Raw genomic sequence first — 15085 nt, forward strand, 5'->3', positions numbered from 1 at the left:
TGTACTGCAAAAAAAAAAAAAAAAAAAAATTTTTGTCTAACGACTGTGTATGTATAGCGTTTGTATGCAGAATGAACAGGAACAAGAAAAGATGGGAATTAAGGAAGCAGTTCAAATGGTCATGAAGCCATTCTTCTAAACCTTAAAAACCTCATGTCTATGAAAATCATGGAAATGACATTTAAAATGATCAAAACAGCCTTGCAAAGGAAAGAGAACCCCGGCTTCCACCACCTTCTAAAAGATGCCCTCTGAACTGCCTCCTTGCCAGCTTCCTGCTTCACTCCTTCTGTCCTCCTGCAGGAGAATTCTCCACTGACAGTGACCACGGAGGGGGCAGGAGGCCAAGGAGGATTTCGTTTCCATGAGGACTACTTTGCAATTGCCCAGTGCCAGCAATACCTACGCAGCTCTGTGTAGAGAGGAGTTTGCATTGAATCTGGTAGAAAGGAAACTCAAAAAAACCTCTGTCAGAAATGACAGCTCTTGACAAGATGAAAGGAAGTGTCTTGCTCAGATCTTCACTTAAAACAATCTGGAGTTCCATTAGTATTCATGGAGGAGAGGCAGCATGGAACAAGTGCAGCCCCGTGAATAAAATTAAAACTGGTATTGACTCTCGGCACAGAAGGAGGGTGGGAGGGGGCTGCCGAGAGCGGGCTGGGCTTCCACAGCCTTGATTCTTCGTGGCCAGATGTGACCCATTCAAGGCACTGCATGTACGTTTCAATGGGGCGATTTACCGTTGTCAACAGCTGCCCATCACCATGCCTTTCAGCCACCCGCATCCACCTTCTGATTTCCAGGAGTGAAGTCAGCCTCAGATACCTCCTCTGTTCGTCCCAACATCATCCCAGGTGGACCCTGTCCAGGTGCTGCTTCCAACCGGCTCCTGATTCGGCTCCATTCTGTGTTATGATTCTTACCCTGACCTTTGAGGTCCCTGTTGGTATTTGTTCTCACTAATTCTGATACTTGTCTCTTCTTAAGGCCTTTGGTTTTTATGTTTTCCCCTCCCCATCCTGCCACAGATGGTGTTGAGACCACAGAACACCCAGGCCTGGTCTTCCTGAGCTCCAACCCCAGCTCAAGCCCAGTCTGCTTTGTCCTTAAGTTGAAACTTTTTGTACAAGTGGGCAATAGGGTAGGGCCATCTTCCTCAAACTGTCCCTTGCAAAACCCATCAGGCTGGTCATCCCCAAGGGTGACATGCCCACCTACAAGGGATCAGGAAGGAAAAGGGAGATATTTTTCCAGGAAAACAGCGTTGAAAATTTTCACTTGCCTCTTCTTGGCTCCCTTTCGTGGTTCCTACAGGGTTAGGGTGGCCCGGTTCTTTGGAGGTCTGGTATGTGCTCAGCGCTTATTTGCAAGGCCGTGTTAGCCCTTAATTGCATTTGCAGCTGCAGCTCTTGACTCCAGAAGGTGGTCCCTTGTTCAGAAAACCACCTCCGTCTGTCGCTGCCGCCCGTATGTTTCCCATTTCCTAGACCCGCCTGAGCAGCTGTCTCCAATGAGATTTCTTCTCCAGAGAATCCAAGCTGAGCAGGGCATTCCTAAGAGCAACATCCAGCACCAGGGCGGGGCCTGGGTGCTGTGAGCGCTGGGGGCCTGGGAGAAAGCAAGCGGTCACTTGGCAGGGGCCCTGCCCCATGCTGGAGGGACCTTACCAGCTAACCTCCAAAATGACAAAGGCACCATTTCCAGCACAGGCTCCGGACGTGCAGGCTCAGCGGCCATGGCTCACGGGCCCAGCCGCTTGGCGGCATGTGGGATCTTCCCGGACCAGGGCACGAACCCGCATCCCCTGCATCGGCAGGCGGACTGTCAACAACTGCGCCACTAGGGAAGCCCCCAGCCACTCTTAATACAGTTTTCATGTTTATTTAATGATAAAGAACAAAAATGACTCTCTCAGGAATGTTCAGGGACTCCAGAAAATGCTATTACAGACCCACTTGCCCTCACACTCCCCTTACTTCCCTACCCCCTCACCTGACTTTACTCTCCGGCCCTCTGCTCTATTCTCACCGCATGTGACAGCATTCCCTCTCCTCATCTTTGCCTCTTGAAGGTTCACCCTGAGTCTGAACAAAATAACTGGTTCGACTTGACTGTGGCTCTGCTTTTCAGAAGATGTGTACATGGCTCTTGGTCTCACTGAGGTCAGAGGCTAAAGCCCTTCATGATGGAATGACAGCAATCCTCTTAAGACCTGAGAACCCAGGCTCTGGAAGCCATGGGACCCTGGAGCTCTGGACAGCTATTGTGTGCACATAATTACTCTGACTGTGAGTCTCCCCATTGACCGTAGTCTATACCTGAAAAGGATCGGTTTGTAGCTGGTTTGGAAAGAGCAGCTAACTCTTCTTTCTGTTGTCATCTGGTTAACTTCAGATGTTCCCATGTCCTCGAAAAATGATTCAGACCTAATATGATGCCTCTCTTAACTAAGCTGCGTTTAACAAGGTCACTTCTGTACCCCATCACCTTCCAGAAGCTGCTACCAGAAGACACGGCTGGAAAAGTTGGATGATGGTCATTTTGGTGATAGAGGTGGAGACACCTTGGTGATATTAACCGGTCATAAAGACTGGATCTCTCCTCTGAATGACGTAAGTACTCTCTTAATGATGCAAGTACTTCTGTAGTGCTTACTATGTGCCTTGCATTGTACTATACACTTTACAGGCATTATTAACCCACTTGATCCCCACAACAGCCCTTTGAAGCAAGTTCTCTTACTGTCATCTGTATATTTTAGATGTAGAAACTGGCAGAGAGGTGACGTAACTCTGTGTACTAGCAAGTAGTGATGCCTGATTGAAGCATGGAAGTCTGGCTTTACAATTCAGGTCCCATAAGTATCAGAATAAAATTCTTTCTATGACAACATGCCCTCATCCATTTATTATGTGTTGCTGATTATTCATTGTTGGTCATTTTTGGTGTCTATGTTTCATCTGTAATTAAATCATAAGATATTTGAAGGCCAAGACCATGTTTGATGCACTTTTGTATTTCTCACAGCATTCTTATTATTTATTATTATTTCTCACAGTGTCTTACATCTCTAATTGCTTAATAAATGATTACTGATTAACGTGGTGAAGAGAAAAAAAGAAATTAATCTAACCAATTTCAGTCTTTTCTATAAGTTATTGTGCCTCCTGAGAATCTCTCCAAGAATATACTTTACTCCCCCAGGAGAAGTTATTTTTAAAACTAAATAACCAAGTACTTAAGAAAAATTCATCCCTCCTGATGAACTGATGTTCATGCTGTTTCCCTTTTTATTTCTGCTGCCAAGAAGCTCAAGGCTATTTTTTTTTTCTTTAGAAGACTTGTTATATTTAGTCTAAATATTCTGGTACAATTATATCCCCCTTTTTATTTGACCTTAAATATGTGTTATCCTTGTACTCATATTAATAGCTTTATGAATTTTTTATCCATGTATTTTATTATAAGCCACCTCACTTTCTTTTTGGATGTCTGATACTAGTCTGGAGTAGGTGGACCTCAATTTCCTCATCTGTAAAATGGGTAATACAATAGTCCCTACATCACAGGGTCGTTGTGAGGATCATATGAATTGAAACTTGAAACACCGGAGAAAGAGCCTGGCATATTATAAACACTCAAATGTTAAGGAAGATGAGAAGAGGGAGGAAGGAGAACCAGAATATTCTTCTAGGTGTCCGTAGAACATTTATGTGCATGTGTGTTGAAAATAATTTATATCTCTAAGCCAGGACTCTTTCCTGAACTTCAGCCTTGCATATCTAACCACCTATGTGTTACTTTCACTTCTATATCTAATAGACACCTCAAACATGTCCCGAACTGAACTCCTTATATTACCATCCCAAATATTACCTTCCTACGGTCTTCTTCCTCATTTCAGGCAAATGGAAACCCCACTCTTCCACTTAGGCACAAAACTTTAAATCTCCTTTAAATCTGCTTCTCTCACACCCCACATCCGATCCATCAGGAAATACTTTGGCTCTACCTTCAAAATAGACCCAGAAGTTGACCACTTCTCACCCCTTTATTCCCGTCACCCAACTCAAGGACACCTGGATTCTTGCAGTAGCTTCCTAACAGGTTATATCTTTCCCAGTCCCCAGCCCCATCCATCTGTTTCCAAAGCAGCACCCAGAGTGATCCTGCCAAAATATGACTTAGCTTCTCATTTCACTCATAGCAGAAGCCAAAGCCTTTACCGTAACCTACCGAGCCCCAGATGACCTGCCCTATAGGTTATAGGTCCCCCCTGACCCTCAACCCTTCCTGGCCACTCACCTCCTGCCCTTCCTTGAGACAGGTAGGCACGCCCTCACGTCAAACTGTTTTTCTTCCCTCTTCCCTAGATTCCTGAAGGCTCTCTCTTACTGCCTTTAGGTCTTAAATATCACCTCATAGGCTCGTCCCTGACCACTCTGTCTAATATCACAAGCCCCCCAACACACACACAGACACCCTACCCTTCCGCTCTACTTTATTTTCTCTGAGAAGCACTTAACACCATGCAACATTCTATAGGGAGACAAGATAGAGCTTACTGGTCAAGTTCATGAAATCTAGAGCCAAATTACCTAGGCTGAGTCACAGCTCCACCCATTAAGAGCTGTGTGATCTTTGGCAAGTTAATAAGCCTTTCTGTGGTTGTTGGGATGATTACATGAGGTAACATATATAAAGCATCTAGAGCAATGTCTGGCATAAAGCAAGCACTCTATAAGCATTAGCTGCTATTTATTCGGTTTATTATGTGTCTCTTCCACTAGAATGCAAATTTCCATATAAAAGGCAGTGTCATGTGTGGTATTTTAACTGAATGAAAGATTCTTTACATTCTATAGTGCTTTACAATTTTCAAAAGTTTCACATCCATGATTTCATATAATCCCATGATAACTCTTTTTTCCCTACCCCTATCATGCCCTCCCACCTTCCCTCTCCCCACTGGTAACCACTAGTTTGTTCTCTATATCTGTGAGTTTGCTTCTTTTGTGTTTTATTCACTAGTATGTTGTAGTCTTTAGATTCCACATATAAGTGGTATCATATAGTATTTATCTTTCTCTATCTGACTTATTTCACTTAGCATAGTGCCCTCCAAGTCCATCCATGTTGCTGCAAATAGCAAAATTTCATGCTCTCTTATGGCTGAGTAGTACTCCATTATAGATGTACCATACCTTCTTTATCCTTTCATCTGTTGATGGACACTTAGGTTGCTTCCATGTCTTGGCAATTGTAAATAATGCTGCTATGAACACTGAGGTATCTTTTCAAATTAGTGTTTTTGGTTTTTTCGGGTATATACCCAGGAGTGGAATTGCTGAGTCATATAGTAGTTCTATTTTTAGTTTTTTGAGAAACCTCCATACTGTCTTCAGTGTTGTGTGTTTTGTTCATTGCTCTGTTACCAGTACCAGGGAAAGTGCCTGGCATTTCTTAGGTGCTCAGTAAATGTTTGTCAGATGAATGAAGCTAGACCCTGGGAGAGACATCATGCACAGACATTTTTAAAGAAATGACATGAAGTTTTAAAAGTGAGAAACAGAATAGAGAGAAAGAAACTAGAATGTAAAAAGAAATTAAGGTCTGAATTTTTATTTTTTCTTGACATCTGTAAGAAGAAGTAGAAGTAGGAGAATCAACAAATAGAAGTAGAAGTAGAAGAAGAATCAACAAATGAGGCCAAGAAATGACCACCAGGCTGGATGAGACTTGAGATAGTAAAAAAAAAAAAAAAGTCATAAAAACCAGGGGGGAAAAACCTTTAAGAAGTGAGGGTGAGAAACAGCACTGAACATTAACAAGAGAGGGACCAGATTGGGGTCCAGGTATGACCCCTGGATCTGGCAAGCAAAAGAGCACCAGATACTCTCAAAAAAGCAAATTTAGTAACAGGAAGGAAGCCAAGACCAAACTAAGCCAAGGAGAAACGGCAAATTAGGAAGAGGAAGCAGCAACTATTGACTATTTTTGACATTAAGCAGTGAAAGCAAATGGAAACAAATGAAAGAGGAAAGCTGTCAAAATAGAACTCTTCTCACTTCACACAAAGCCAGTCTTCACTATGACTTTTCACATTGTTTTCAAGGGAAGCATTGTTATAATTTACTAAGTATATATTTAATACATTTACTGATCACTACTTATGTACTGTTTTTACATGTAGAATCTCTCTCCCTCTCCCTCTCTTTCTCGTTTTATATTAGAAGAGTTTTTTTTTTTTTAAGAATATGTGTAGTATGGGTATATGTGTATATAACTGGCTTCCAAACAAGATTGGTGGGTAACCTTTATAAACTCTCATTTTCTTTTCCCTCTTAGGACTCAAAATCTCTTTGTGGACTGAATCCATAAATAAATGATATGTCCAGATGGAAAAAAAAATGCTGTGTTCTAAAATGTAGTGGCTTGAAAGAATGCCCAATCCTCACCTACCCTACACAGGTACTAACTGATTTTCTCAATTCTTTCAAGGCAACAGAAACAACTAGAACTGCAACTCCAGTCCATCTCTTTTGTTGTCTGTGCTGGGCTACAATAGTTGCAACCAGCGAACAGCAAGGGGGCCCATGGGCAGCAGCAGGCCTCTTGGGCTCCCTGTAATGGACTGCAGAGAAATGGGAGAATACAGAAGCCAAATCCTGGAGGGCCTCTGGCCTGCACAGAGGCCAGAGGAGTGTGCCAGCTCCCCAGAGTTCTGCTCTGGAGTTAAATCCATAACACGACCAGGTTGTAAATTTCAGGCCATAGTTCATTAACTCCAGAAGTTCAAAACGATACCCCCTGCTTGCCCAGTCGATGCAGCTGAGAGTTTTCTCGGCATGTGATGATCCATCAACAATTGGATTCCAATATCTTTTGCTTCATTAATAGAGTCACACAGGCCCCTCCTATGGAGCTGAGTAAGGCTCCTGCCTACGTGCCTGCTTGTGGCTGTGATTGTGCAGGGCTGTATTTTGAGCCTCAAGCTACAGGCAGACCCCAGGTGCACATTTTCCTGAACTCTGCTAGCCCAGGATCTCCAGTTGGACCAAAGTTAACATGAAAATGCTTTCCATAGGGCTGGTTTAGCTTTAACGAGATGATTCCAGTGCCGATTCAAGGCAGTGCAGGTCTTAGGAAACCCTATGCAGTTTTAGGAATCGGTATTACCTCCTAAGACTCATACCTGTGGCCTAGTTCACTTTCAGCCTGATGGCTATTTAGAGTCTAGGAGGCATGTCACTGACCCACTGGGACCCTGGGAAGTAACCTCCCCTACACATGTTCACCAGGCAGTAATCATCCGCCAGGGTGAGGCAGGGGCAAATCATGCCAACAGGGACCACATGAGCCACAGCTAAGAAGGGGATGCTAGGATCAGAGTTTGTTAGGCTGAGCGCGAGCCACAGCAGCCGAAAGCATGGTGAACCACGGATGTGAGCGCCAGCCGTGTTCAGGGGACAGTGGTCACTGTCAAGACAGGAAACCACAATCTAGCACTAGGTCTAAGGACAAGCTTGAACTTGGAAATAAGGCAAAACCAAAGCCAGGAGCCAAACTATACAAGATCCAAGGCAGCCGTGAAGGCAATGAATTCTAAGCTCTATGCTATAAACATGGCTTCTTGTCCTGGCTTGCAGGCACAGGGTGGGATCCTGGCTTACCCGCACAGAGTCAGGAGGCTGCCCCTTTTCTTCCCCAGATTCCCTTCCCCCACGCAGACAGCCCTTGAAACAATGAGGGTCTGCAATACAGACAGGAGGGCACCACCACCACGATTTCCAAAACCTTTGTGAAATTCAAATGAGGCTCTTTTCCTTAGCAACCCTCTCCCAGTGGGAATTCATTCTTTTTTTCCAGCTCCTACAGTATCTTGCCTTCTACACCACTGAAACTACATATATTGTGGACCTCGTAAACCTCCATTGCCCATAAGCAGTAGTAACATTTTCTGCCTTCTGTTAATAAATTGTTCCTCTCTTTGCACAGCAGAGAAAAGATGAAGACGAAATTGGGGGCGAATTATTTCCCAAGTATTGTTTCTCTAACAATAGCAAGCCCTGCTCCTGAGAACTCTATTTTGCTTAATACTTTCTTTCTGCAAAGTGGTAAAATGTGACAGTGTAATAACCCAAAAAGCAGTGTGGAGGGCCTGATTCCCCAAAGTGTCCACTGAGAAAACAGACAAGTGTTTCCATCAAGAAGGAATTGTGTGTATTGAGAGAAGCTAAGTGCACAAAATAAGGGTCTGCTTCAAGTGGGTTCCAGATGTCAAGGATTAAATGTTTGGGTACTTTGCTTCACAATAGAAGCATTTGCAGGAAGAATGGGGCGCTGTTTCTTTCCTTAATTGGGATAATGCACACACACACACACACACACACACACAGCAAGTGTGTGTCTTCTTCAGTATAAAAAGAAAAATGGCTGGTTTAAACATAAAAAAGCACCTGGCCAAAAAACAAGCAATAATGCTGAACAAAATCAGAATAGACTTCAAAGGCAGTGGGCCTTGGAGTTAGATACTGGGGAGAACCTCCAGACATCTTGTGTCTGAACCCCCGAGACATAGAGCCAACAGGTATTTTGAAGATGGATCCAGGGTGACCTTTGTAAGTCAGTTCAAATATCTGCCAACGTCAGACTGGTGGAATGGACTAGCTAGATCATCATCTCCGTGGATTCTGGAAAAGACTTTCCTCTCTCAGTTCCTTGTGATTTCCCCTTTTTCTAGTTCCTGACTCCTCCTCAACATACCTTTGGATCACGTCATGTCCTGGCATCACCTTACCAGGTGGGAAGAATGCTTGTAGGGGCTGAGAGATGGGGATACCTCCTAAAGGGGTCAGAGGAGTCCATCAACGGAGGAATGCATAAGGATTCCATATATACAATGGAATATTATGCTGCCATAAAAAGAATGAAATAATGCCTTTTGCAGTGACATGGATGGACCTAGAGTTTGTCACACTGAGTGAAATAAGTCAGACAAAGAAAGACAAATATCATACAATATTGCATATAAGTGGAATCTTAAAAAAAAAAAAAACGGTACAAATGAACCTATTTACAAAACAGAAATAGAATCACAGATGAGGAAAACAAAATTATGGTTACCAACGGGGAAAAGCAGGGGGATAGATTGGGAGATTGGGATTGACATATACACACTACTATATATAAAACAGATAACTAATAAGCACCTACTGTATAGCACAGGGAACTCTACTCAATACTCTGTAATGACCTACATGGGAAAAGAATCTAAAAAAGAGTGGATATAGGTACATGTATAACTGATTCACTTTGCTGTACAGCAGAAACTAACACAACATTGTAAATCAACTATACTCCAATAAAAATTAATTTAAAAAAGAAGCGGTCAGAGGATGATTTGCCATGAGAGGAAGCCAGGATACTGGTCTGAAAATACAAAAATCACCAGCAGTAAGACAGGAGTTTGTATCACATCCTAAGTGGTAAATGCAGCGAGTTTGAGGCAGACACAGAATGAGATGCAAATTCAGGTTGGGCCGAGAGATCAGGGCTCAGACAGAACCTCTGAGCCAGGCAGGGCTGCAGCATCTGGCCAGACATGTTGTGTCCTGTACATGGTGCCTTCCTGCATTAATGGTACCACTTCTTCACTCTGTACCTTGTGACTCTATAGTTCCTCTCACCAAAGAGTCCAATTATAGTTCCCTACTCTTTGACTTTGGATTTGGCCATGTGACTCGTTCTGGCCAGTGGAATGTTAGCCAACGTAAGAGTCAAGGGCTTCAAAGCACTTGGGCCTGCTTTCAGCACTTGGACATTGTCAGGGGAATACTAGGCATGGACTAGCCTGTTAGTCCCAGGAGGGGGATGAGGTACTATGGAACAGGGGGAACTGCCCAGCTGAGCCTTGCCTAATCACCCAACCCGTGACCACTCCAAGCATGCAAATGAGCCTCTCAGGAGATCAGCAGAACTGCGCAGCTGAGCTCAGCCAACCCCTGATTAACCACCAGATTCACAAGAATGTAAGATGGCCACTTTAGGCCACAGAGTTTTGGTGTGGCCTGTTATACGGCATTTGGAGGCAATAACTAACTGATACAGATGTCCAGCTGAGGGGTGAAAATCCAGCCTGCACTCTGCTGTGCAGCCTGTCCCTGAAGCTGTGTCCCCTGAGTAAAGGACTCTACTTTCTGACGTGCTCAAAGGCTCCATGTGGGGCTTCCCTGGTGGCGCAGTGGTTGAGAGTCCGCCTGCCGATGTAGGGGACGCAGGTTCGTGCCCCGGTCCGGGAAGATCCCACATGATGCGGAGCGGCTGGGCCCGTGAGCCATGGCTGCTGAGCCTGCGCATCCGGAGCCTATGCTCTGCAACAGGAGAGGCCACAGCAGTGAGACGCCCGCGTACCACAAAAAAAAAAAAAAGGCTCCGTGTGGGTTAGTGGCAGTTCCTGTAAAAATCAGTGCTGTCCATTCCCCACCTCTCTTCCCCATTCTCCCAGTCCTCCCAATTTAAAAGCCTCTTCTTAGCTTTCCTTGGCCTCCTCATATCAGCCTGAAAGCCTCATTCTTGCTGACACTCTAGACTCTCCTACAACCTGTCCCTCTGAAGCTCTTTCTGTAACTGAGCAGGACCCTATGGGGCTTTCCGGGGACAGACTCCTCCCCCACATTCTCTGCGGTAGCTCTTCTCTGAAGTACCTAGATAACACTCTCTGATGCACATTTCCTGAGTTGTTTTACAGATGCTAAAACCACCACCAGATGGAAGAAATTAAGTACTTGATGATCCTGAGCCCCAGACCTACTGGAACCTAAGGATTGATAACGTTAACCCCTGTGACACAGCCCTGTTACCTCACCATCAACCAATCAGAGAACTGTGCACGAGCTGATTCCCCCCCACCCCAACTCCCCTCCCTCACCTGGCCTTTAAAAATGCTTCCTCAGGTGTTCTGAGCACTAGCTGCCCTGCAGTAAACTCTGCACTTTCCTTCACCACAAGCCGGTGTCAGTACATTGGCTTTGCTGTGCACGGGTGAGCAGACTCAAGTTTGGTTTGGTAATATTCCTGTGACCATCCCCTGCCCCGGCCAGCCCCAGGCTTTGCTTTCTCTTTCTGCCTCTGCACAGTTGGATGAAGGGTCTGGCTGGTGAGTCTCCAGCAGCCATGGTCCCGCAGCGTGGCAGGACTGTTGTAAGCAGCTCTTTGCAGGAAACCGCTGTTAGCAGGAAACCCCTTTCCTTGTCACTTTAGCAAAGCTATGTTGTAACTAACTTGTAACCAGGCATCCCCATGCTCTACTCATTTCCCTCAGCACACCTTTCAAACCTTTTTTTTTTTAACATCTTTATTGGAGTACAATTGCTTTACAATGGTGTGTTAGTTTCTGCTGTATAACAAAGTGAATCAGCTGTATGTATACATATATTCCCATATCCCCTCCCTCTTGCACCTCCCTCCCACCCTCCCTATCCCACCCCTCTAGGTGGACACAAAACACAGAGCTGATCTCCCTGTGCTATGCGGCTGCTACACACTAGCTATCTATTTTACATTTGGTAGTGTATATATGTCCATGCCACTCTCTCACTTTGTCCCAGCTTACCCTCCCCCCTCCCCGTGTCCTCAAGTCCATTCTCTACGGCTGTGTCTTTATTCCCATCCTGCCCCTAGGTTCTTCATGACCTTTTTTTTTTCCTTAGATTCCATATATATGTGTTAGCATACGGTATTTGTCTTTCTCTTTCTGACTTACTTCACTCTGTATGACAGACTCTAGGTCCATCCACCTCACTACAAATAACTCAATTTCATTTCTTTTTATGGCTGAGTAATACTCCATTGTAGATATGTGCCACATCTTCTTTATCCATTCATCTGTCAATAGACCCTTAGGTTGCTTCCATGTCCTGGCTATTGTAAATAGAGCTGCAATGAACATTTTGGTACATGAATGTTTGAATTATGGTTTTCTCAGGGTATATGCTCAGTAGTGGGATTGCTGGGTCGTATGGTAATACTATTTTTAGTCTTTTAAGGAACCTCCATACTGTTCTCCATAGTGGCTGTATCAATTTACATTCCCACCTACAGTGCAAGAGTGTTCCCTTTTCTCCACACCCTCTTCAGCATTTATTTTTCTAGATTTTTTGATGATGGCCATTCTGACCGGTGTGAGATGATATCTCATTGTAGTTTTGATTTGCATTTCTCTAATGATCAAATCTTTTAATCTCACAATACCTTGCCTAACTTGGTTCTTTCCGTAGATCAAAGTAGGAATAAAGAATAAGTAATTAACAGATGACCAGATCTCTCCCCCAGCTTCCCCTTCAGGAATTTCATGAACAAACAGTGTGACCAAACTGCGTGAAAAAGATAACATCTGCATAGCACAGGGAGATCAGCTCCGTGCTTTGTGACCACCCAGAGGGGTGGGATAGGGAGGGTGGGAGGGAGGGAGATAACAAGAGGGAAGAGATATGGGAACATATGTATATGTATAACTGATTCACTTTGTTATGAAGCAGAAACTAACACACCATTGTAAAGCAATTATACTCCAATAAAGACGTAAAAAAAAAAAAAGATAACATGTAGAGGAAGGTCACAAGGAGTCCACGAGCCTGCAGTCAGTGGGGGATGGTGACCTGTCTCAATGATTAACTGAGGTTACTTCCCTCCTTTCCTTTAAAACTTTCCTGGCCAAACAGAATCTTCGGAGGTGGTTCTTTTGGGACACTGAGTTCACCATCTCCCCACATTGCCGGCATTCTGATTAAGGACAACTTTCCCCTCTACCAACGTTTATGAGTTTAGTTTTGTAAGCGGCGAGCGGCAGGGCCCGGTTCATTCAGTAACACTGTCCCCGTGCTGAGCAGGCTCTGGGCTGCCCTGTGTCGACTCCCTGCTGCAATTAGCCAGCTTCCGAGCCCCAGAAGCCAAGGTCAGCCACATTCTATGAGCAAAACAGGGTGCAGATGCCCAGTAGGCAAAATGACTGCCCAGCTCCTCTCATCACCTGGGAGGAGAGGCAAGACAACCCAGCAGAAGTGTTAGCCTCACCAATGAGCTCCAGATGAAGGGCCGTCAGCGTTCAGGAGAGAAGTTTACTTTTAGCTGAGGCTCTCAGGGGAGCTTTCAAGGAAGAGGTGACTTTGAACTTGATCTTGAAGGATGGAAAGGCTTTGCAGATGCAGAGAAAGGGAGACTGGGGAGGGTGAAGCCCTTCAGGCAGGGGAAGCGGCAGGAGAACAGGCGCGTACGCCTTCTTCAAAGTTCCAGAATCACCTTAGCGCTGCTGAAAGCTCTTTGGCACCGGGCCATAGGCAACGTGGGCACGTGCGGATGGGGAATCTCCTTCCAAAAACCTAATTTGTCAACACCCTCGGTTCAGAGGAGGAAAACAGGAGCCAGAGTCTCGTTAGCTTTGAACGTGCACAGGACGTAGCAACAGAGTGGCTGCTGCGACGTGGACACGGCCTCTGTAAATAGCACCGGAAGGGCTTGCAGCTAATAGGGTTATTAATATCTGTCACACCCCCGGATGGCAGAAGAATGTGGAGGTTTTCTACTATAGATTAAAACCAACCAACAGGGACTTTCCCGAGTCTGGCGGTCACAGCTCTCTCTTCAGACGTCTTTTCCTGCAGCCACGCAGGCGGGGGTAAGTAATTGTCCCAGGGAAGGATTGTCACCGTGGTAAATGCAAAAGCAGGAACAAACTTGCCTCCCTTCGCCTCAGGCAAAAGCATGGGTATTTGAAATTCACACGTCATCCCCAAACCTGGCTTCCATGGGCAGCTTTGACCTCTTTCCTGGCCCAGGCAGTCACCCCAAAGAAAAGCCACCTTTGTCTGGGCTTCATGTCTCCGGCTCCTGGGAAGGATCCAAACATGGCAGGAGCTGAAGGGAGAAGGGAAGAGAACGTAAGGTCTGGATGTTCTGCAGAAAACTGGACTCTGGAGCTGGGGCTCAGGCAGGGGGGCTCCTCGGGGACAAGTTCTGCCCAAGCTGGTGGCACTCATTTCCCCTCTGGGCCCTCAGACAGTGGCTGGAGGGAGGCTGGGGAGGGTGAAGCCCTTCAGGCAGGGGAAGCGGCAGGAAAACAGGCGCGTACGCCTTCCTCAAAGTTCCAGAATCACCTTAGCGCTGCTGAAAGCTCTTTGGCACCTCCTCTCTATTGCCTTTCACAAAGATGCCCCAGAACCCTCAAGAAAGGGCTCCAGTAGCAAACATGTCAAGGGGGTAGAGCCCTGCTGGAGGCTTTTCCTTAAATAAGACATATCAGCCCCCTCCTCACGTGGGAGAACTTCCAAGGGCAAAGGCAGCAGGTAGGAGCACAAACTCCCCTCACTGTTGTGCCCTTGACCGGAGGGTTACCAGACATCCCAGGAGAGATGGCACATAGCTTCGTCCCGCTTCCCCTGCCAGGTCTATGTCATTCACTCCTCTTCTCAAACAGAAAGCTCTGGACGCTAGTGGAAGGCCATGAAGGCCTGAGAGGGGCTTTCGGGACCTGTGCCACCCTCACACGCTCTCAGCAGGGTGTCTGTCCTCCCAGGGCTCATCTGACAAGGGGTCCAGGCGAGCCTTGGGGTAAACCTCAGATGCCCAGTAGAGCAAGAGAAACAGGAGGAAACGTGGGGCTCACACTGTCCTCTTTGGATGGAACCTGCCCCACAGTCCCTAGGCTCCAGCTCCCTGGAAGAGCCAGGTTCTCTGAAGAGGCCCTGCCCTATGATACAGCAAGGTCTGGGGCTCCCTTTGGAGAGGGAGGCTTGGTTGTGCCTTTGTTTTGGGGGTCCTTCCTTCTTTCCCCTTTGCATTTTCCACTACTCCTGGCAGTCCAGCTCTCCACTCTCTACGGTTGTGGGCTGAATTGTGTCATCTCCCCACCCCACCTATCAAATGGAGCCCTAACTCCAATATGACCTTATAGAGATGGGGCCTTCAGGGAGGTAATCAAGGTTAAGACGGGTCATAAAGACAGGGCTCTACTCCAATATAACTGGTACCTTTATAAGAAGAAGAGATACCAGGAGTGCATGTGCACGGAGGAAAGGCCAGGTGA

This window comes from Pseudorca crassidens, chromosome 9, assembly GCF_039906515.1.
Source record: "Pseudorca crassidens isolate mPseCra1 chromosome 9, mPseCra1.hap1, whole genome shotgun sequence".
NCBI classification, from domain to species: domain Eukaryota; kingdom Metazoa; phylum Chordata; class Mammalia; order Artiodactyla; family Delphinidae; genus Pseudorca; species Pseudorca crassidens.